A 24959-nucleotide genomic window follows, 5' to 3' on the forward strand; every position below is an offset into this window, starting at 1 on the left:
AAAATGTGAGTGCTGTAAGACTCCTTCTCTTTGATCTGCATTATTGCCTCAGTCAGAGCACAGACTGAAAAGGAATGGGATTGCCAGCCTCCTGACTTCACTGCCAGGAATATAAATCAACATTAAAGATGATTTCTAAATGAAATAGCAAGTTAAACATTTGTAGAAACACATCATCAAATAGAGGTTACTGCCTCTTTTTAAACCTCTTGCCTGTTGGCAAAAAGAAAACTGTTCCAGTGACATTTTCTCTGCTCTGCTGTGACAAGGGCTGCATAAATATAGACACTGTGGATTAGAATAGACTTCGACAGTCTTCAACTTTCTTTTTAGCAGCCTCTTCTGTAGGCAGTTTTCAATAGCTATGGGTAAAACCCAGGGAGTCTGAAACTGGTATGTGTGGCAAGGTGTTGACAGTGTCACATGCCCCTGATAGCAACAGTCATAGCTGACCTTGTGGAAAAGTTGTCCTGGCTGAAGGAAAGGAGAGAGAGTGAGAATTTCTGACCCTGGCTCTGATGCAGCTTTACCGTGTGGGCTAGGATAAGTCATGTTCTTTGAGATCTTCCATGGCATGTGCAGTGCAAATGCAGATTTTTCCTTCAACTTTGCCTAAAGAAAGCAAGGAGTGTGATGAACTGTAATGCCAGCTTAGTTAATTCTGGTACTTGCTTAAAGAGAAGTCACTCATGACTCCAGCAGAGAAGTTGCTGATGCCAAACTGATCAATGTCACTCAGAATCAAACATAGGGTGAGTTTTTATCTCGCTAGAAAAACAACAATTTGTCATGGTATAATCTAACTGATTCTTTCCCTTTTTATGCTTTATATTCTAGGCTGAGCCCTTTTTCACCTCCAGGAAGTGAGGAGATGGCTGCTCCCTGCCAAGAAAGTGCAGTCAGGTTTCTGGCACACGCTGAGCAGGCAAAGGGCTGTGTCTGAGGTTGGCGAGGGTGATGCTTCTTCAGTTGCACATGGCGCCTCCAGTCAGTCATCACCCGAAAAAGTCACAGAAGGGGAGAGAGGGACAGCAGATGAAATGTTTGCAAGGTAAACATCCTTTTGGCACTAGATTTTCTACGTGAGTTACTGTAATTAATGCATAAAAAATCCAATGCTGGAAACAAGAGAATAGCTCTAAAGCCAGGGAGAAGCTCCACGTGTCCTTCCTGGTTTCCTACAAAATCCAGGCAAACAGCTAACTAAGCCAAAAAAATGTAGATAGATTGGTGGACGTGGTTATTAAACAGTCAGGCTACTTTCTCCTCCTTTCTTGCTTTCCCTTTCTCAGCATGTTACCACTTAGCAGTGTTCTGCTGTCCACAGTGTTAAACAAACACTCATGGACACTATTGTGCAAATCACTCATCCCAGATAACAGATGGATTTTTACATTCTTTCTGCATATCTGAATCCATTATCCCAATAGGGCCCAGAAGAAAGTGTGCATTAGCTTAATGCAGCTCTGAAAGAGGAACTGTTCAGGTCAGGAGAGCAGGAATTATGGAAAGAGCCATCTGAAGTGGTAAATCACTTTGAGCCAGTGACTAAATCCATTTCAGCTGCTGGTCTGTTTGAAGTGAGCTGGTTGTGGCCTTTAGCCTACTTCTTAGGTGTGTCCATGGCACAGTATCAATTTATTTGCTGGTATTCTTGTAAGAAAAGGTGGAAAAGCAATGGGCTTGGACGGTTCTCTTCTTACATCCAGAAGTTAATCCCCCTAGATCAGACGTGGAGCACTCTGGCATGGTTAGGGCACAGCTCTGGTTTTGGGGATTTACCTGTACCCTGCTTATTCCTTCCAGAGCATTCATCTGTTATGGAGCTCCTTTCCCCAGCACTGATGTCATTCATATTTAAGGGGGGAAGAACAAAGACAGCACTCGCCTATTTCTTGTGTGATTTTTCAATACCCATTTCCCAATCCCGGCATCCAAACTAACAACATCCTTTCAAACCACCCCCTCTTGAAATGCCACAGTAGTCAAACAGCTGCAAATCAAAACACCTTGTAAACAAGTGACTGAAATCCCGTGGGATGCCCGAGGGCTTGGGCACGTCTCAGAGTGATTATAGTTCCTGCTATACAAATTGGAGTCCATGTAGCACAGTTTGTGCCAGCTCCGAGCTCTTGCTTTTTATTTTTAGCCCTGTTTGTCGAGGGGTTCTCATAATAAAAAAGAATGACGTTCGGTATCAGTGACACACAGATAAAATTAGATAGTAGCCGGAAGTGATCCTACAACTAATCCTCCCCATTTTTTCCACAAGCTTTGGGATCCAGTGGGCCTCAAGGACAGCTTTTCTCTGTGTGAATTTCACTTCCCCTCAGCAGGCAGCTGAAAAATTGGGCTTGCATGGGACTTGTGTGCAAAAGAAATGAATGTCATTGTCAATGCTTATGCCAACAGCTGGGACCATCTGGGAAACCAAAGACAACAGTGTCTAGATGTGTACAGCTGATCAGAGGTTGTTTTTAGCAAGGCTTGAAACCTTTTTTCCCTTTTTGGGGCAACAAAACAATGTTTTTGCCTTCCATGCATGGAGTTTTGTACACAGAGCAGTTTAAGTCATCAGGGCTCAGTCCTGGAAGTGATTAGTCCCCCAGACATAAGATACCCACACTGATGCTGACAATATTATTTCTTTCTTTGGAAGAAGCTGCCTAGGGGAAAGACAAGATAGGAGGTGCATTAGATGACATCTCTAAAGTAGACCCTCTCTCAGGAGAGCAGGATTGCTTCTCATTTGTTTTGGTGCTTTTTTTCCCTTTCCCTTCTAAATTTTGCATTACTTTCACTTTTACTGCACTAAAAAAGAAGAAAATACAAGAGGTTAACTGGTCAACAGATGCTCTCTATTGCTTAGAAACACTGAATTCAATCAGGCTGTGTACCTAGTCCACCTTCAAAGGAAGGTGCAATTGTTTGCTGTGTAACACAAAGGACTTAGCTGTGGTATTAGAGAAAAGAAAGAGTGTATCAAAATCAAAGCTGTGAGCCTGCAAGACCCGATACTTTTAAGCAGGGTAGATAGAGGCAAAAGGAGAGGATAATTATGTAATGGGAACATGGTGTGACACAGATAGGAAATGAATTTTTTTCCTCCTGTAGCTTATGGGAGGAAAATGGATCAAGTGCCTGGACTTGGTTCATTTTATGTCAAAAGTCTACTTTGGAATGAATTGGTGTATCACTCACATCACTCCTTGGCAAGGGGATATTTTTAGCTTTAAGCCAGAGTGCTCAGCTGTAAGGGAAAAGAAAACAGGTGGTTCAAGTGTACAAGTGAATCTAGAGAACCAGAAGAAGGATACAGCTTTCTGCATCCCGTGGCCTCCCTAAAGACTTTCTCACTTGAAGAAAGGTCACAGGGTTCAAAGTTGTTTCTCAAGTGCAGCTATGTAGCATTGTTGTGATGTCATGCATTATTATAAACAAGTTATTATTTCATTCAGTGTTTTGGGAAATGATGGGACTGGAACAATACACCCACAGCAGTTCCCTCCCTTATCCCAGCAGACTCCTTAGTGACTTATGAGCTGTACCTCACTAACTGATGTCTGTCTGTCTATCTGTCTGTCTGTGTCTGATAATAGTGTGTCTCTGAGGAATTTCAAGTAGGAATATTGGTGGATTTTGTGAAGGACAGAGAGCTGGGAAGAAGGAGAGGGACATAAAATTGCAGTGTCTTGTGGTTTGATGGATGTTTGATTTATGAACTTTGGGCTGAGATAGCTGCACACACTGAATGCATCATTGCTCTTTTTTCCATGCGTTTGTGCTTCTGAAGCCAGTCACTCGTTTACACCTGATGGGATAGCAGAAAAACAGAGTTAAGCAGGGCAGTGTTCCATTCATTTCTGTCTGCTTAGCTCACACTCAAGCGAGACCTGGGATGAATACTTAAAAACATAGGAATCATCATAAAGGAACAAGTACTAGAAATGAGGTTCAGCAGGAATGTATGTAGAAATCTGTTTGAAGTCTTAGGCTCTTGCATAACTGTCTCTGGCTAGTTCCCTAAACTCTTTTCTTCTGCTGTAGTCTCCCTAGACCCATTTTACTTAAAAATATACAAGCAGTTTGAAAGCCTTTATGACGCACAATGTGTGTTCTTTGACCTTTGCACAATCTTTGCAAAGAGACTGTCTTTCCTCTTTCTATTTCATAAGCACTGACCATCTGGCCTTGCCCTGTTACATCCCCAAATATAAAGAAATAATCTCCCTCCTCGTGGAGGGGAGGTACTCCACTAGGTTAAGAAGATAAAGACTGTAACAATATTCACAGGTGGCCTGTCACAAGGGTTTTGTTGAGCAGTAAAGATAAATGTACACTTCAGTCACCTTTTAGCCCGTGTTATATTCTTCAGAGGTGTCAAACTGCTAGATCATATGATTTAAAGGTAGCTCAAGTTATCTGTCAGGAAATATTCCTTGTCTGACAAAGAACAAGCTATTTCCCCACATCATTATATAGAGCAAGATGTTTTTAAACTGCCCACAAAACAAAGCTAGACCAAATCACATGTTTTCTCCAAAAGTTATCCTAACCAAAGGAACCAGAAAAAAATGTTTACCTTCCTTTTTCCCCAACTCTCACAGCATAGATTCTAACCTCGTCATTACTGGAAAACTGCTCTTCCCAGCTGTGTAGATCAGTAAGAGACTAGGTGGTGCTCCATAAAAGTAACTGATCCCATAACTCTAGCCCAGGTCTTTAAGGCTGCTTTGCTATCTAGTCTAACCTCAGTCTGTGACCAAGGGGCATAATTGCTTAAAAATCAGATATGTAAATATGATGAAGACATGGCCCATACCATCTGACCTTAGATAAATTCCTGTCCAAATATTCTGCTTGCTCACATGACCCAGTCCATACTGGGATAGGGCTGGTGGACTGATATTCCCAGCCCTGCCCTGCATTAACTTCTGATGACCTAGCTCTGAGTAACTGAAGATCTCACCTCTTCCTCAGCACAAAAATACTCTTGCATCATTTTGAAATCCTGTTGCTGTCATTGAAGACTTCACATAATCCAGTACTGTCTGTAGTGACCTTGTGCTTGCATGTAGAATTGTGGTCAGGGCATTTCATTGTAGCAGTAAAGCAGAAGAATTTACTGGAATGGGATTAAATTTGTTTTCAAAGTGTCTGCCGAGCCAAATCAATTCCAAGAGTTTTCTGAGCTGCTGAACAACCAGAGGCAATCATTGCACTCCTCTGCTGCCAGTTGCTGCCTTTTGCCTCTTTTAGGCAGGAACTGTCCTCTACTCTGAACAAATGCCAGTGTTGTGGGGTGGCACCTCCCTGAACCCTCTGCATCAATATGATGGCCTTGGTGAGCCTCTACTTGCAGGACAGCCAGCAGGACACCCCTCCAGCCTGCAATACCTATGGGTGAAATACAGGCAAGTGTACTTGGCTTAGACATACATCTGACGCCAACTGCATCTGGCAACCACTCTGGCACTGCAGAGGACTGCCCCAGGATTTCTTGTTATTTTTAATTCAGCATCAGATTGGACCCAGTTGCTCCTGGTTAGAGATCTTTTTGCAATAACAAACTAAGATTACATGAAGTGCTTAAAAAAGAATTTCACCCCTCCAGGGCTAAATTACTTCCACTTATATACAACTGTCATATCTTTAAAGGGCAAACCCAGAAAGCTAAGACTGAAAAATATAACTCTACAACCAAGATTATCTGCCTGCCTTCTCTAGGCAATCATATCTCATATCTAGAAGGTCTTTCATAGCAAAACTCAAAATTCAAGCTAAGTAGATGGAAGATTTATGTACAGAGTAGGAAACAACAGCTTGGGAGGAGGTGTATTTGATTGCTGGAGCCAGTTACAAAGACAAACCTCAAACACCATACGACTGCTTTTACATAGCATCTCACTCAAGTCTGGTAAAACCACTCCATGCTCACCCAGACTTTGCAAACTACTGCTCACCAACTGAGAAAGGCATAGTGACATGCATGTTATGGAAGCATCTGACATTGGCAAAGAGTTCACTTCCATATGTAGCTCAGCATCCATTCCAGACATTTTACAACTGAGTATTTTTCTTGAAGCAATAATTGGAAAGTGGGAAGATTAAAACCCCTCTGTACTAACTTACCCATCACACAGGAGGTCTCGTGCTATTCAACTCACATTTAGGGAATTTCATTTGGAGTCGAGTTACACAGGAACATGAAGAGGCCACATCTTCCCTACACTTTCTGTGAATATTCCCAGTCATAAGATAGAGCAGTCATGCTTCACATAGTGACTGCATTCAGGCCTGATTATATACCTGGATTAATAATTGAAGCACTTAACCCCAGGGGCAAATGGCTTTCCCTGAAGAACACAGAAATTATGGAGAGGGGAGCTCAACATGTGAAATATCCAGAAGTGGAAGTGCTCATAGCCCTTTGTTCAAAAATCTTCACTTGAAGAGCATTTAATTCTCTTCAGAATTATTGTCTGTTTTGCTCTCATCAGCTTTTCAATAATGGCATAGGAGAAAAGTGCAAGAGGAGAAAGGAAAGATCAGGAAAAGGGTAAACATTTTTCACTGGGTTGGGGTTTTTTTCACATTAAAAATAATCAAGTAATTTACATGGAAAAGTCTGAAGATTTCAGACTTTCATCCAAAAAAGGACATTTTTTTTTCTAGTTCTGCCTATGGAAAATATCCCCTGTAGGGTTCTTTGGTGGTTTCTTTTTCATTCTTTTTATGTGAGGTCAGAACCCAGCACAGCATTGTCTTGAGAGAGCAGCACACTGAGACCAGTGACTAACTGGTACCTTGACAAGAGTCCTAGCCCATTCTTCAGCCACAATTGTATCTCACATCTCCAGCTGCTATAAATGCTTGGGTGTAAACTTAGAAGCTTAGGAGGCATTTGTGTCTCCCAACTACATTATTTCACATGTGGCCATACCCCTCGCAGTAAAATCCCAAGATTTAGAGAGACCGAATTGCTTTAGGCTTCATGGGTTCATTCAATCAGATAAAATTTATCCTTTACCCTTCCAGGAGATCTACCAGTTGCCAGTCTTGGCTTTACTTTCTCATTCTTAGAACTGCTGAGCAGAAAGGTCAAATAGTGTAAAATACAACAAAGAGCAGAGGGCGTTTGCTTGATTCTGACTTTTTTCTCAAGAAAGGGAACAACTTGCTATTGGCAGTGTGGTCCAGGATGCTCGGGGTGTGTAACCTTCCATAACTATGCTGCAGTCTCAGGTTAACAGGGAGGAGGGGAGTAGCTGCCTGCTCTGCTGTGTTCATCACCATTGCTTCTTGTGAGGTTGTCTCTGTTCCAGAAAGAGCCTGTAACTCACTGACTGATCAACAGAAATTAGGTTTGAGTGGCTGGGATTCTCAAGAAAAAGTTAATAATTTTCCAGTGTGACTGTGGCTGTCCAGAAATACAAGACAGTGGTACAGCACAAATATAGAAACCATCTTCAACTGCATTTGCACCCAGGATTCCAGCCCCTGGGTACTGGAAACATTTGTGATTGCCCCATATGCATGGTTCAGAGTTGTCACTGGGGAATGCCACATCTCCCCAGCTGCTGGCTTTCCCACATGAAATGTCACCCATTCCTAACTAGGAAGAATGAAACAGTCCTGGCAATGGTTTGGTACCAGCAGCTGAACTGCTTTGAAAATTTAGAGTAAAACTCCCAAAACAAAACCATAACCACCAAGGCTTGGATCTTCCGCTGCATGGCTTTCTGCTGAGCTCACTGGCATCCTTGAGAGGTTTCCCACTGATTTCAATGAGTTCTGTGGAGGACGTTTTAGCTAAAACAAAGCATAAAGGGATTGGGCTGAGGTCTTAACCTAATACAATCCAACCTTAGATATTTAAAGTCCCGTCTGCTGCTGTAGTCAACTAAGGTAATGTGCCAATCCAGAGAGCAGGTGAAATCATATCTTTACAATTAGCAGTAGGCTGGCATGAGAACTGAGGTTTAGGTCTTCCAGTTCAGTGCCTTATATCAGGCAGTCCTCTGGTGTAGTCTCATGAGGTTCATTTTCTGTGTCTTTCTTGGCATCTCAGAGGTAAAGAAAATTACATTTCCCTGTTTGAACCTCTTGGCAGCTCTGAGATAATGACAGTTTTATCTTCCCATGTGTAAAAAAGTTGGTGGTCTTTGCAAGGGAGAGAAGTGATTATACTTCAGCAAAGCAAACCCCTGTCAAAGGAATGCACACACATGAACTTCTGTCTCTTCACCACTCCCTCTTCTCTTCCAGTACAACCACATTACCACACTACCAGCTGACTTGAGTGTCCTAACCATTGTTCATTCATATTTATTTCATCTCCAAGCAGTGTTTAGTCTAGAGGCTAAGAGCTCTCTGCAAGATGGGTTTCAAGTAGATACACAAAGAAAGGCAGCTGAGCAGTGGGCCTGTTTCCCTTCTAGCAGCTTTTGTTATGATTTTAAATGTAAAATCCACTGACAGGGTGGAGACTGAACTGACATGCTGAACTGCCTTGTTCACTGATTCTAAAATCTTCTCTCTTCAAATGAGTCAGACCAAACCCTTATGACATTATCCCATGATCCAAAGAGTGACTTCACATTTGGTCACAAGAAGAGCAGCATTTTAAGTTTTTTTTTTAGCTATGTGGAACTGGGAATGTTTCAGGCAGTGACTATTCAACAAATGATACTCAGTCATGACTGAAGGAACTTTCCATCTCCCTGTGAATTACCAGATCAAGCAGTCTTTTCTAATCCTTGTTCTAGCCTTTAAAGTCAGGACACTTTTAATTTTTTGCCCAAATCTATTTTTGAAACTGTTTTTGCAGTAGCTGCCAGATACAAGGAGGCAAGTGCCTGCCCCCATTTGTCTAAGAGAATAAGTGAGTGGGATCACACAGGAATAGACTGAACCTCCCAGATGAGGCTTCTGAAGCACTTTGCAATCATTAGTGAGTTAAACCTCACAAATCCTGCCTGAGTTAATGCTAAGTCTGTTTCACTGGTGGAAGGCAGGGAAAGACAGGTATGGTAAGGGGCAAAAGGCATCTGCAAAGAGGATTTTTCTCCTTGAAGAACAAAGGGAGTGAAGATGTGTCTTGAAGATAGTGCTTTACTCAGGTTGATGTTGTCACTAGGATCTTTCCATTGATCTCCTCAGTCATTGCAAACATCATAATTAGAGCCTGCTGAATAACATTGACAAATGGTGTATCTGTCTGTTCAGCAGCTCACATTTTCTGAGGTCTCTTCCAACCTAAATGATGCAATGAGTCTACCTACAATTCTGTGGTCAGTTTTGAGTAACTTGCTCATTGGTTTAGAGATTGCAAAGTAGGAAGGGGCCAGTGACATCATTAGTCTGAGCTCCTGCATATCACAGGCTGCAGTATCTTACTGAATTGCTTTTTCTTGGAAATACAAGAGTAACTTTCAGTGGATCTTTTTTTTTTAGTATTGCTAATGCGTGGAAAAATCTAATAGAAGCCTTATGTAAACTGATTTATTACTCTCATTTCTAGAATCTCTTTTTTTTTTTCTAGTCAGAATTCATCCAGTTTCAGTTATCAGACTTCTGGTTATATGTCAGCAGTGAGGGACTGTGATCAAGTCAACCCTTCACATGATCTCTGAACAGATTGAGCTTCTGGAGTCTTTCACTGTAAGGCATGCTTTCTGGTTTCTTAATCAACCCAGCATCTCTTCTCTGTACTTTTTCCAATGTGTTCTCATCTTTCTGGAGTTATTCACAAATAACCTTTTCATTAATCAAGCTGTTATTCAGAAGGTTGAATAATATTTGCCTGGTGAATTTACAGTAACCTTCCTACTGGAAGGTATTGGTTATATTTGTGGGTTGTTAAAGTGGACAGCTGCAGAAGTCTCTTCTTCCACAGCTGCACTGGCCATGGAAGGCATTTTCATGTGTTGCTTGTCCTTCTTCTGGACAAGCCTCTGTGCCAGTGGGATACCAACATGCTAACATGTAAAAATGTTCACATCTCAGGATGGAAAAGGACATAAAAAACAGCTCCTCTTGGATTAGCTCAGCTCTTTTCCTTGTTTCCAGCCAGAATCTTTTGGTATGCAAGAAATTCTGAGAGATACTATTATACATCAACTGTGGACCTCCTGAAAGGAGGAGATGTGTGTCACCCCAAGATGCTCAAATGTCTGCTTCAACTGATGCTAGTTGGTGTATCTAGTTAGTGCTTTCTAACCTCTCAGTCCCAGTGATTGGTCCTAATTACCAGGCTCCATGGTAAGGGTTATTTGTGTATGAACAGAAGGCTGGTGTGACTTCTGGGCAAAGTTTCAACACTGTAGAAGGCTGTGCTCTCTTCAGACTGTCCTCAGCCATTCTCATTCACATTTGAAGAAGGTAGATGCCCACAAGAAAACTGTGTCTATTGTAATGAAGACACAAAGTTTAGCTTGGCAGAGTACCAAGTCCCTCTTAATTTCAAATTGACCTGGTTCTCTTCTCCTTGGCTTGCCATCATTTGCTGCAATGAAACAGACAGTGGAATTTCCCCTTTAGCTTTTCATTAGAAAGCCACTTGTTCAATTTCATGGTCTAGGCTTCAGCTGAACTCTCCTTTCTTGCCAGCTCATGTTTCCGCTGAACACATGGCTTGGTGATGAAATAGCCCCTTCCCTTTCCTGCTGCCTCTCCTGACCCTGTTTCAAACAGATAGGAGTTGTGATGATGTTTGCTTATGGTCTCCTTGAAGCCATTGAGGTCCTACAGCCTAAACTCTTTTCCCTGCTACATGACACTCAAATTCCACCAACCGCTTCTCCTTCAAATCAAAATCAGGTGATGGGAAAGCTCACATCCTTGTGTCTCTCTTTCTGAGGTTTTGGACCCTTGTAAGCAGCTCTCAGTGCCATCAGTATTGTAAGAAATAAACCTCTGCTACTTTCAGCTAGAAGATCAGAAAGCCACAGCCATCTCCAGGCTTTGATCTTGAGCCAAAGCCAAAGCCAAAGCCAACCTCCTTTGTTTCCCAGACTTTTTAGTTTTGTTCTGACAGACATAAGTGTTCTTCTCTGTTCTTTTGTTCTCTCTGTTCCCTGTTTTCACCCTTCTCTCATTCCCCAGACCTTGGCTGGAACCTTATCATCCCTGTAGGAAAAGGTGTATATGAACTTCTGCTTCATAGGTCACCAAGATAATGCTGGGCCAAGGGAGCCTGGGTGATTTGTCCCCCCATGTTAAGACAATGGGCTTTCCTGTCAATGTTTTCCACTGCAGGAGGTGATGCACACTGTCCTGGTGACTGAAAATGCCCAAGAGAGAAAGGGAAGGGCCATAGCAGACATCTGGGGCCAAAGGAGAAGTGATTTGTTAACCACAGGTAGCCACAAATGAAGCTTGGAACAAGGGGACTGCAAATAGCAAAGTATTTCCAGATGATCAAAGTCAATTCAAACATGCGACCTACTGGACCTGAGCTTGGAGCCTTGGGAGAGATGGGGCAGATGAAGAAATAGGGAAGATAAGTTTCCACACTCCACAAAGGTTTCTTATAAAATATGGCCCCTCCCTCAGCTCTTCTGGTCTCTGGACCTTATGATCAGTGTCCTCAACTCTACTCTGCAAAAAGCATTCTAACAGCCAAAAGCTGAAGAGAGCAAGGCACAGGGCCTGCAGAATTTCCTGCGAAGCTCTGTGAAAAGTCTTTCTTGTTTTGCTGTGCAGAAGGAAAATACATCAAAGCAGCAAAAGCACAGGCTTTTTAATGTGGAAATCTTGAGCCTGCCCTCCTCTACCAGAGCCTCCTTCATGTGATACTGAGCAAGTAGGGCACATGTTTAAATGTACCCCCTATTATGGGATGCTCCAGCTTCAAATGTAGTGGCCTGTGGCTAAGAGGTGCTGATCAACCTTCCGAGTTTCAAAATATTGGATGGTCAGCACTTCTGTAGCTGTTCGTGTCTCAGTTTCTTGACCTCTGAGGAAACCTTGGGAGTGATGACAGAGAGGATAGTGAGCCAGTTGCCCTGGGTAGGGGAGGTGGAGAAGTCCATGACTCATGACCTTACAACATATCTCAAGGTAGCGCAAGTCACTGCTAGTGAACTGCAAGCACGCTGTAAGCACTGAGGAACTTTGTGTCCTTCAGGTCTGATGGAACTGAGAAAGATAGGATTGAAGGGCACATTTGAAGTACTGCCGTGAATCTCTCTGTGTCTCAGAGCTTCTTCAGTTTGTTCACTTGAAAAATAGGCAAATGAAACCAAAGGAAAAGAGAAACCTACCTAATAGCAAGGCAGGTAAATGTTCTTTCATACTTTTTAAGTGTCACTGAGGGCAAAGTTTTATCATTGCAAAACCAGCAGCTCTCTGTCTAAATCCTTCCCTGACATGTATGGTAGATCCCATTTACATTCCAGTTCTTCCCTAAAGCTTTGTCACAGGGATTTGGGCAGGAGTTCAATTACCTGGCAGCTGGAACCATGCCCCTGCTAAGCCACCTAAAGACTGACATTCCAGGCCTCCCTTCATGGAGAAGAGCCTTGCTCCCCTAACTGAGCTTCAGCATCCTGAGTACAAAGCCTGTCAGATTTCATTGTTAACGAGTGAAGAAATAAATTGGCTCTAATTATTCTATGAAGAGCTTAGATGGAATTTTACAGGAAAGAAGCTTTGTTTAGTGATTAGAAGAGGAGAGGAGCCAGGATTCCCAGGTTTTATTTCTGGTTCTGCCCCTCATTCACTGAGTAGCCCTGAATGAATGTTAGATCTTGTTTTCCCCCATCTGTAAAAAGGCGTGATGGTATCAAACTTCCTGGCATAAGTGTTTCTAGTCTTAATTAATTAACAGCAGTGAAGCAATCTGAGTTTTCTGTTGGAATATGCCATATTAATAATCTAAGAAATATTTCTAGCTGCTTTGGTATTTGGCATTCTCATTCTTTTTCATATATAGAAGACAGCCCTCAAAGTGAAAACAGAGTTTTCAATCTACTAACTGGTTACTGGGCATTAAGTGTTCAACTGGGTCATAAATTCACTGAAATTGCATTTCTTCTCAAGCTGTGAAGAACACACAGACAGACTTTTTCTCAACTACTTGTTAGTCCAAAATTTTCAATCAATTGTTTTATGCAAACAAAGCTTTTTGCAAATTCTGTGACTTTTGTTTGAGTAGTTTCTGCTTACAGAGTGATTGGCCAATCAGCTCACATAGTATTATTGTGTCTGCTCCCTAAGTGGATAATGCTCAGGCTCCCAAATACCTTACAAAACCTTACAAATACGGAATTGCTCAGGTTGGTAGGGACTTTGGGAGGTCTTTAGATTAACCTCTGGTTCAAAGGAGAATGTCAAATAAAGGATGAGGATAGTTCCTCAGGACTTTCGACAGTTGGGTACTGAAAACCTTCAAGGATGGTGGCTGCGCAGCTTCTTTAGGCAATATTTGGCTATCCTCATGATGAAAATGCCTTTCCTTAAAGCCAGCCTAAACATCTTCCATTTTAGTTAAGGTCCATTGTTTCTTGTCCTAGCACCACACCCTATGGGGAAAAGGCTGGCTCCATCTTCTTGATAAATTCCTTGTAGGAGCTGCCAGGCTGTTGGTTGTCTCCTGCAAAGCCATCTTTTCTAAGGCCTAACAAGCCCAGTTCCTTCAGCATCTCCTCAAAGGGCTCTTGCCCTCAAACCTCTTGGTGGTGTCTGCTTAACTTGCTCCAATGTGTCCATATTTTTCTTGCACTGGAGATCCAAAACTGGGTTTGGTACTCCAGTGCCGTCTGAGTACCTAGGGAAGCTGGATAAACACATCTGTCACACCTTTAGCTTTCTTTGCTGCCAGGGCACATTCCTGGCTCACACCCAGCTTGCTCTCTGCCTGGATATCCAGATCACTTTTTGGAGACCTGCTCCTCTCCTCATCAATCCTAGCCTGTATTGCTGCAGGAGCTCTTCCTTCCCAAGTGCAGAATTTTGCATTTATCCTTATTGAATTTGGTAAGGTTCCTCAGCCCATTCCTCCAGCCTCTCCAAGGCCCTTTGAATGGAAGCCCTGCACTCAAGCATATCAACTGCCCTCTAACACTTTGATGTTGTCTCCAAACCTGATGACCAAGCACTCCATCGTCTCATCCATCCAAACTTTAAACAAAGATGTTTAAACAGGACAGGCTCCAGGACAGACCCCTACAGTACCCAACTTGTTACCAGCCTCCAGGTAGGGCATGACATATATTTGCTCCCCTTCATGTCTGACCATCTGAACCAGTTTCTTGCTGTCTGTTAGTCCACCCACCCAGACCATAACATCCAAACTTGAATACAAGAATGTTGTGGTAGACAGCCTCAAGCCTTACTAAAGTCATGATAAAATGCCTGCCAAGAAATCACATATGAATAATAGCTGCATATATTATATTTACCTTTATGTGTGTGCATGTGGAGGCCCTTTTAGAAAACACGCTTGTAAACTACTGTGTCGTCATAGTTTCAAAGTCAGTCAGTATGCTAGTGAATTGAATTTGTTTCTTAGAATTCAACTTCTTAAACATGTGCTCTGTTGTTTTCCACTTTATGGTTTTCCATTTTACCTTTGACTGGGAATTTTTAAAGCAACCATACTTATTCTTATATCCTACTCCAACTATGAGTCAAATGAGTCTCTGCATTTGAGTGATGAGCTACCTTCTAACTGTAAGTCATTCTCTAAAGCTTTTCCTTCCCATAATTTCAAAATAAGTTCTAAACTTTTTAACCTCTGCATTCCCTAGTAATATCAAACATATGGTCTACAGAAGATATGGACCACCAATAAAACCATGGGAAGCTCATGGACTGAGAGAATGGATGTGAGTGAGACACTCTCTGAGAACAGGACTGACTCCATGCCTGGCTTCTGTAGGCTTGTCAACATAAGCAGCATGGATCTCAAGCACTGTTCACTCTGTGTATATCTAGGCTTTAAACTTAAACCAGATCCCCAGCTTCAATCATCACACCCTTGCTACTGATATTCAGCTCTGTCCTGTGCCTGTCATCTCACCTCCTGTTGTTTGGAGTAGTAGCACAAGGAGGTTTCCCCCACAGCTGGGAAATGGAAGCTGTGTGTGGGCATCATCATCTCTTCTTGCTAGAAACATGATTTTCTTAATGAAGTTAAGAATATGCTCTGAGAGCTTCTGGGCGCAGAGGGAGGCCATGCACGGCGGAAGGGGAGCCATGGCCAGTTCTCAGCTGGGTTGGGGAGTTCACTCCCTGTGAAAACCTTGAGCTATTGAAGGAGGATATTGCCTAAATGAGCTGCTCTGATGTAAAACTGGAGCCATCCTCTTCACTACCTCAGTGGGTGCTGCTGAATGCAGTGCAGCCACACTCAAGACTCTTGGTCATAATGGACAGTGCAATATTACTCATGCCATGCTGAGGTGTGTACTGACCTATCCCTAGATGAAGAGGAGACTTTCTGAACCTGTGTTGGCATCTCCCATCAAGGTACTGAGTGGCTAAAAAGTTATACACAAAGACTGGTGGCAGAACAGCCAGGACTGGTGCCAAAAGGCAGGCCTCACTTCTCTTTACAGTAGACAAATTTCCAAAATCCCATGTCTGGGCAACACTTCTAGCTTCCCCTCCTTGGGCAATGTTAGGTATGTGAAGTTTCCTTAGGCCAGATAACTTACAGAGAATTGTTTTTTCAGACTGGCCTGTCAACTTGTGCCATGTTGGGCAGTATGCTGGAATGCACATGTCCACAAGTCAGGCAGCACTAGAGCAATGAAGTAAAGCAGGGGAAAATTACCATATGTGAAAGATGCAGAGGCTGGTGTTTGTGTCTGACACAGCCAGTGCAGCTTGGGTGAGCGGATGGCTGGATGTTTTTCCTGGCTGATCTCCCACCAAAAGTGCACTGAGGACCTTTGTTTGGGAGCTACCTTCTCCCAACAGTACTCATGTGAATGTTGTGGCAATCATTATTTCCATTTACCAAGAGGTGCAGTAACTAGCCTAACTAGCCTAATTGTGGCGAAGCTCAATCCTGTGACTCCTAGACCCCTGAATTTTCTGTGCAATTAAAGACAGAAATCCTTCCTTTACCAGCTCCATGACACAGCAGTTGGTGACAATCAGGCAATTGCCTGAGTGGTGTAATGAGCCCTCTAAAGCCCTGGAGAGCATGTTTGAATTTACTGTTAGACTTTCGCACCTTCTTTTCTGGCACACAGAAAATCCATTCTCTTGTAATGATCTTGACTGTGAATGTAGGTACTGCAGCCTGCTTTTTTATGCCAGGGTTATTTACCAAAACTGGGTCCTGTTGGAGTAGGAAGGGAGGCAGTCTCTTTGTACAGCCTTCCTACATGTGCAAGAATGTATTTGTGTGATTTAATCAGTATCTTGAACCAGCAAAACCTCCTTCCCTTCCAAGATGGCATCTGCACCCCTAGGTCAGAGGCGTTTTGCCAACAGCTGAGGATGTTTCCCTGTGTGTAGGGAAATGTCCTGCTCCTTCCATGGTGGGGTCTGCAAATGCTGCCCTCGCGACTGCTGTGAAGTCAATGTTGTGTACCTCTTGGACCTGGAGTAGTGACAGCCAGGAACTCCTGAAAAGCCACAGGGGCTTTGACATGCTGTAGACACCAGCAGACTTGGCCCAGGATGTGTCCCACAGCAGGAGTGAGAAGAGCCCCTTCTGCCCTGGCTGTCTGCAGAGTATCTGCAACACAGAGCTCAGCCAGTGTTGCCAGGGACACACTGTCCACCCAGGACATGTGAACTCTGATCACTTCAGTGAAAACAATTTGGTGCAATCAGTGGAGAAGTGGGGTTTGCAGTTACCACACCCACCTGCACAGACAAGTGCTCCTGCAGCCATGTTCTTTGTGCCATGGTTTCAGTACGCGAGCAGACAAGTCTGCTAGTAAGACACAGTGGCGTGTCAGCCAGGGGGGATGGCTACAAATGTGGCTTCCTTGGGCTCTGCTCAACAAGACCTCCTCCTGCTGCTTGGAACAATATGTGGTTACCACAACATGACATCTAGTTAAGAAAACAAAGCCAAGCGCAATCCACCCAAACTTCAAAACTTCCCCCTTTCCTTCAACAACAGATTTTTCTTGTCAGGTTCAAATTATTTGCCAATGAGTGCTGGAAAAAGCCGTTGCTCTGGTTTGGCCGGTATTTATTTGCTGCACCAAATCAATAGAAGGTGTTTCTGGGAAATGAACATCAGGGGGTGCAAGAAAATGACATTGGCCTGATTTAATGTACTAATTAAGGATAACTTCTTCAAGAGTTATGCTGTGGTGATCGCTATTTCATACTACTCCATTGCAGCTCCTCTTCCTGAGCTGATGGGTCCAAGCTGCATGCTGTAATTTCTGTTTTTGGTGAACTAGAGAGCAAAATCCCAAAAACCACAGGCAGCCTCACGCAGCCTTGGTGGGCAGCTGTCTGGGTCATCTCTGCATCCCAGCCCACAGGTGAGGTATGCTGGGAGAGCAGAGAGACAGACACTCAGTGCTTGTGCTTGCTCTTACTGTTGTTTCTGAGGAAGTCTGCTACACGTTTGCAATGGAGCCAGGTAGTGGATGGATGTTGTACAGAACTTCAGTCTCCCAGTCTGTCAAGCTTGAAAGTTTTTCCAGCTTTCAATTTTGTCTAGAGTTTCCTTCTTAAGACTCCCCCCTTCTTCAAACAGAGCCTCAACTCTGGCTGGGTCCCAGAGATAGATACCAAATGGTGCTTTTTTCCCTTTCTTTTGCTCTTTCTTCCTTCTCATGAAGCTGGCAGACTCTCCAAACACACATCCAACCAACGCACAGTGCATTCGAAAACAGGCCATCTGGCTGAGCACTCCTTGAGAATGAGAAGACAAGAAAAACAACCCTCTTGGAGCTGGCAGCCGAAAGGCAGGCAGCCCGTACGTGGACTTGATCTCGTGGTGCAATCCAAGAGCTGTCCAATCCAAGGGCATTGCAAAAAAGCTCTTTCCTAATGAGCAGAATACGGCTGTCTCCAGAAGCGGCTCCAAGTCAACAATTTGAGTGGGATGCTGTAACTCTCCTCGCTGCACATGTGCTCATTAATTAAAGCCACTTTGGAAGATGCCCCGGACACCCCCGCCAGGGCTGCCAGCCTAGCCTCCCCGAAATCCTGCTTGCTGCTTTGCAGCCCCCTGCTGGGCCCGGAACTGCAGAGCCCCAGGAGGAGGACGGGGCCATCAGCATCCAGCTCTTAACCGCAAAAGGGACCCATTGCGTCACCGGTGAGCAGCTGCGGGGGGAGCACAGCCCTGCGAGGAAGTTGCACTCCCTTTGCTTTGCCATCATTTTTCTCCCCTGAGTTTGGTAACAGCCAGAGTGCTCCAGGCGCAAAACCACTCTGGGCAGGTCAGCAATTGTCAGGGACCAAAGTGAGCTGAGCAACCCAGTTTTGCAATGCTTCCCTATTTTTCTGGTGGCTAAGGACTGGATTCACTAAATCAGGGTGGCTGAGATGAATGCAGAGCCGTTAGCAACCAAATCTACCAACAGCAGAACAGGGAGCACTCAGTGAAACCAGTAGGAGATGAGTTTAAAACAGATTAAAGAAATTGCATTGCATTAGGTAGAGAACTTCTGGAAGTTGCTGGCCCAGAAGGTTGCAGAGGCAGACAGCATCAGTGGGCTCAAAATGGGATTAGACAGATTTGCAGGCGGCAGGTCCATAAAATGACTCCAAAAGGAACCAGCAAAATGTGTAATCTAACATCCCAATCCCAGCAAAGATGAATGCTGAGAAAGCAGAAGGGAGAGGGAAATGTCTGGGTCTGTGTGTGGACCTTGCCCTAGTTGGGAGGAGAGTGCTGGGTGGGGAGGACCATGGTTCTGCCCCAATGGGCCATTCTACAGTTTTTATTGTAGGATTCAGTCCCTGTACCAGCCCGATCTGAAGGTCATATGAACAGATTGTTGCCTCTTTAAATTACCAGAAGGAAGCTAGAATCCAATGTTTCTCTGAAAGCTGAATTTGTGGAACATGTTTCTGTGAATGTTAACACTTATAAGCCCTGGCTTAGTCTGTTTGCTCTCCCAGTTGTTACATTTCACACAGTGACAGGGTGATTCATTTGACTCTTTATCTTCTTACTTGGGATCTCCTTGTTTCTGCATCTGCCCCTGCAGTACTGATGGGAGCAAGGACAGCTCATAGCTCCATCTCAGCTATGTGCGTATGGCTTTCCAATGGCTGGTTACAGCTCTGTAGCTCCAGATGGCATTTCCTCAGGTTTCTGCCATGGCTTCTTGCATGTGGTTATGTTTCTAATGTCAGGGGATAAAACTCTTGATCATTTGACTTTATTAATTCAATACTAAGGTTCCATAAGTGAAAAATTGCTTACTTATCTTTAAAAATTATGACAAAAGATGCACAGCACCAGTGCAGGTCCTTGGGAGCTCTGTGTTTCTTGCCACTAAGTTACCAGAGACTTTTAGTGCCTGTTCCTTTTATCAACATGCAATTTAGTTGTCCCCAATGAACAAAGGTGAAGTCTAAAACTGAGATTTTGCGTAATTATCTTTCTAAACCCACTGCTTTATAAGCTTTAACAATTACAATCAGATGTTTCTAAACTGAAAAGAATAAAACCCAGGGATTTGGTGAAATCAAAATCAATTCTTTGGTTCTGAGTGAATTCAAACACAGGTGGTTAGTTCAGAAAAACCTGGGAGTGACAGGAGACAGGGAGCTGTACTAAATCAGAATGATGTGCACCAGTGCAATTGCTAAATCATACCAGAGAGAATGTAAATACTAACTGGGAAGCTTCAGCGTGGAAAAGAATGGGGTAAGGGGCACAACAAATTAAAAGAGTTCACTGTGTGATCAAATCTATTCCTTTGCTTTCATGATATCCCACAACTGATAAAGATCTGTCTTCAAACAGTTGAGCTTTTTCTTCCCATTGCTTTTCTTTGGAGGTTGTTCTGAATTTCACTCTGCTGTTGTTTTGAAAGTTTCTGCAAGTCTGCAGCCTCAATTTATTTATGACCAGTGTATGCCCATTTTAAGATCTTTCCTTTTATAAACTCTAACCTGCTATTAGCCACATTTAGTGAAAGTTTTAGGGCATAATTCATCTCCTACAAATATATGTGTTCTGTTATGCTAACATTGTCCCTTTTTTATTTTTAACTTACAGGAAAGCAGAATAATATGCAAAACTAAGATCAAACATGTTTCAGGTCTACATTACAATTCAGACAGAAATGTAAATCAGCTGAAGACATCAGAACAAAGTGCTTTGTAAGTGTTCTATGCTATCAATTACTCAAGGGATAGTTACAGGTAACACCCCTCTCAGTGCATATTGCTTCCTTTGCAGCCTTTGATGTGACCTTGTGAAATGTAGGTTCCCTTCACTAATGTGCTCTGAGGTCTGAGGCAAGTCAGCTGGAGCTCTGGGAGTGTGGTGTCTCCAGAGACCAGTTTCCAAACTTGCTTGAGAACAGCACTCCTGACAAAGAAAGAATATCAGGTTATAGTCTCATGATACTGAGAATGCAAATTCTCAGTATCAATTGTGCTGTGGGAGTGTCATTTGTGCCTTATATTCCAATAAAATGAATTAAATTTTCTTAAGGTCCTTTCCAAAATTAGATGTAGAGAGTGTCCAAAACATCACCAATGAAAATTATGCCAGTTGGAACATTTTCTGGTGAAAAATTTAGTTTTGAGAGAACAGATATTTTCATAAAAATGTTCAGTGACCTCCAAATGTGCCTCCCTTGCATAAACCCAAAAGCCTTAAAAGCGAAAGAGATTTGATTGTTGGCAGTTTGGGGATTATTCCTCTCCCTTTCCCCCAGCGTTTTCCAATGGAAAATATTCAGGGTTTGGGTTTTCAGCCCTTTGCTGAAATGTCAACATTTTCCAAAGGATGAAGGAGGGGAAAAGAGAAGAAAAGAAAAAACATGTTCTGACCAGCTCCAGTCGGAGCCAAGTGGCTCAGTCCTGGATTTGGTCAGGGAAGTATGCTGGAGGGGAGAAAATGGGAGTGTCTTGGTTCCACACATAGCCTGGCTGGGCTGAGGGCTGCGTATCACGATCCATTCGCGTGAGTCATTACGGTCTCCATTTCCCCAGGACAGAATGTGGAGTTGCTTTTAAGCATTTCAGGTCAATATGTCAGTTGCAAGCATTGCCCTGTTGTTTGCCATGGTCACTTGGGCTCACGGTGCACATGTGGGATGCCCACAGGTACACTCTGTTCAAGTCCTCCAACATTTCCATGACGTCTTTAACTCATAGAGACAACAACACCTGGCACCTGTCCAGACCTGAGAATTCAGCTGTCCTCCATTCAGAAAAGAGGAGAAAGGAGAAAAATGGCATGTGCCTGTAACCTTACATGACTGTCCTCGTCCTCCATCCAGGCGACATTGTCTTGTGGTTTGCCATGCCTGGAATTTAGCCTTTGAAAGCCCATGCCATCTATGGACCAACTGGCTCTAGGTAGGCAGAAATGCTGGAAGAGCCAACATAAAGGCTGCTAACTTACTCATGCACGTATATGTGCCATCATGCTTCTGGGGAAAAAGGAAAAGCTTCGTTTTCACAAAGCATTGCTGGTCGCCACCTGCAAGCTCAACCTCCAGAAAACTGTCTCTGCAGTTGGGCACCTTCAAACCTGAGGAAGACCAGGGCCGTCTCTGCTGCTGCCTCTCCAAGGTGTCTCCCACAGCTGCAGTTGGGGAAAGTGGTAGATGGATGCATACCAGGCTAGGTCTTTGTCCCCCTCTAGTGACCCAACTGCAACAGTTTTCTGAGTCCTACTCCCTCCAAGCAAGATGGTAATTTTTCTAGGCCATGATGTTTCCTTTCTGAAGGCCAGTAGGACATCTAAGCACCACTGGCAGGTCATATATTTGTACACACTCAGACATTATCCATTGCAAATGTAAACAGTAATTTAGGAGCCTGACTTTCTGTTCTAATAGGCCACGTGTGCCTGCTTTCCTCCCATGGAAGACAGAAGTCCCAGGCTTCACATGACAGCCCATGCCTGATCCTTCCAGGAGGAGATCCAGCTAGGACCACTCTTACCAGTGCAAAAGCACATGCTCCCAGTCTCTTGTAACCAAACACTTGCTGAGTCACAGCCCAGTCACCCATATGCTTAGCAAGTCGCGTCAGCCATCTGTCACCAGCACATCCTCCTCACCGTGCTGTGACTCCATGGGGAAAACAACAGGAGGCAGATTACGTTTGACTAAGGAGCCAGGCTCTCGTGCATTTTGGCTCTGAGTAACCCCTGGATTGTCTTCTAACCAGTGGTGAGGCCTCTGGCTCCCCTTAATTTGGCCCTTTGTCAGGGAGGAAAGTGACATTCAGGTTCAAACACTGGAAGCTTTGCCTGACTAATAGTGACTCCAAACAAAGCTGACTCAGACAAGACATGGATGGCATTGTACAAAATGTCCCTCCTACGGACGGATCATCTACTCGGGCCTCCACACTGGTGTTCTCATCCAAACAATGTTTGAAAAACAGCACTGAAATATAGGGTGCCCTGTTTCCTAAGGCCTTGTCCCACCTACTTTGTCAGCTAAAGGCTGCAAGAGCAGCCTTGCCATGTCTCTTACCCTAATGAACACCCTGTGTTCAGCCACGTGCTAGAGGTGCAGTCCTGCAGGCCACAGCCCAAAAAGACAGCAGGATGACTTCCTGCTGTGTGTGCCTGCATTACCCACCAGATGAGGCACTACTCAGGTACAGGAGCCAGACTGGGGTTGTGTAAGCAGCTCAGAGCAGGGATTCACAGGCAATTTCACAAAGCTAGGTCCCTGCGCTGCTTACCACAGCCTCCCCAGGCAAGGCTTCTCAGCCTCCTCTCTCGTGTCTGAAAGTCTCATACCTATCAGCTCCATGAGGGACAAATCACCCATACTAGCAATCTGACCATCCTACTTTTCCTAAGGCAATGAAAGAGTGCAGAGTAGATGTGGCCCTTTTGTTCTGGAGGAAAAAAAAGTAAACTCAATGCCAGGCACAGATCCCAGGCTGTATAGTTCAAATCGCGCTCAGAGCACAAAATTCCCATTTGTGTTTGTGTGCATGCAGGGCAAGGGTGGGGGCTGGCAGGGGAGTGTGTGTGTGAATATAAGAATGTAATTGTCATAATTTAATCCAAAACTACTTCTTGGAAGGAAGAAAAAATCAGGCTGACACAAACCAGCATGTTCAGTTATAAACACCACATGAAAGAGCTGTATTATGTTCTGCTTGGTAACTGACATAGAGCACTAACATTCTCCGCTGCCCACTACTGGGCAAAGGCCTTTCCAACTCCCCCCCTCGTCCCCAAAACAACCCCCCCTCCCAGCCAAACTGCAGCGCAGATACCAATTTCTGAGGCCGCAGAGAAATTCCACATAGAAAGTTCATTATGGGCAGAGCAGGCTGGCTGGCAGGCAGAGCGGCGTAGAGCACAGAGATGGCCATCTGGGACTCGGGGCGCTCCCAGCTGTGCACGCACATCTGCAAGGCCATGGAGAAGTTGGCACGCACTGTGGGAGCTTCAGAGGGGCTTTTCCCCCTAGATTTCCCGTAACAGGACAGTGTATTCCTGGGGCGACATGCCTTGCTGGCACCAAGACTGCTCCTCTCCAGCCACCTCAGGGGTTTGCAGGCCTGGAGCAATAGCAGCCATCAGGAATGGTCTCAGGGCTCCCAATGCCCTTCCCTTCTCCTCCCAGGTCCTCAGCTGGAGTGACTCATTCCGTGTAAAGGAAGCACAGTCATTCCGGCTTAGATTCTCAGGTGTGCTTACCTACTTAACTCCGGATGGCACTGCACCCCTCAGAAAGCAGCCAGCAACACTGGAGATCTGATAATTCACTTAGTATTCTGTAATTCACCAGGCAGAATCACCCTTCCTGATTGTGGGGCCAGGAAATAATATGAAAATGCCCTTCCAATCCTCGCTGTCCCCTGTGGTAGGGGTGGTTGAGGTCTCATCCTATGTAAAGGCTCCACAAATCATTGACTGGAGTTGTTGCAACAGGGTATCACAAAATAAACGCCTTCTGCTTGAAGAATATGTTTTCTAGCTTGACGCTAACCTTTATTTTTCGTGGGGCTGGGTGACATTATTAGCACCCGTGCTTACTGCTGAAGTGAAGCATCTTTGTTGCAGCGTGGGTGGGAGATGGGTTATCATCAATATGGAGCAAATCTAGAGAGTGACTTCTGTTATTTACTTCTCTTCTGTTCTTGTAGGACATGTGACACCGTTTAACAAAGATCTGCTAAGCAGAAAATTCTAATTAAAAGCTAAATTGTCCTTCAGCTGTGCCTGGCACAGTGCCATTTCAGCGGTCCAGGCCGTGGGAATAAGGTGGAAGAAGAGAAAGAGAAATGTGCTCTTTGTGTGGTGACACTTCGGGAGAGCGCGGCGGGCGCTGGCTTTTGCCCCTGGGGATCATCGGGCTTGGCATTGCCGACCCTCTCCAGGAACAAAAGCGTAGCGGCACCGCAGGAACGCTGACCTCGCCCGAAAGGTGGAATTGAACCACTCTGTCGCTAGACAGCTACAGGTTTGAAGCCTGCACCCCAGACCACTGAGGGTCATCCGGGCAACTTCCCGGGCACGCTTAACACTGTATATAAATTCCCAGATCTGTTTCTCTTTCAGGTAAGGGCGAGGAACGTTGTGCCCTAGGAATAGCTCCTCCGCCCTTTCCCAGCGGGAGCACCGCCGGCACGGAGCAGAGAGCGCGGCGCTGGCGGGAGAGGCGGCTGGAGTTGCCCCCGCCGCCATCCCAGAAGCCCCCGGGCGCTATGCAAATATCGGAGCGGTGATTGGCTGTCCGGGCAGGGGCGGGGCGGGGCGGCAGCGCGGCGGCAGGGCGCGGGACGGCGGCTGAGTCACGGCGCTTCCCAGAAGGAGCGGCGCGCCCCGCGCCCTTCCCGGAGCTCCGGGGTCCCTTACAACA

The 24959-nt window shown here is 44.6% G+C and overlaps 1 long non-coding RNA gene and 1 other non-coding gene across 2 annotated transcripts; one reads left to right on the top strand and one right to left on the bottom strand.

Moving 5' to 3' along the window:
* Window positions 1–842: 842 nt before the first annotated feature.
* Window positions 843–24959, top strand: LOC146439336 (uncharacterized). The gene is made up of 3 exons (XR_014851241.1): window positions 843–1051; window positions 20165–20268; window positions 24244–24959. It is a non-coding gene; the product is annotated as an uncharacterized LOC146439336 (long non-coding RNA).
* Window positions 24515–24601, bottom strand: TRNASTOP-UCA (transfer RNA opal suppressor (anticodon UCA)). The gene has a single exon. It is a non-coding gene; the product is annotated as a tRNA-Sec (tRNA).

The sequence above is a fragment of the Lichenostomus cassidix genome, chromosome 3, assembly GCF_008360975.1.
Source record: "Lichenostomus cassidix isolate B80296 chromosome 3, HeHo_3.0, whole genome shotgun sequence".
In the NCBI taxonomy this organism is placed as follows: Eukaryota; Metazoa; Chordata; class Aves; order Passeriformes; family Meliphagidae; genus Lichenostomus; species Lichenostomus cassidix.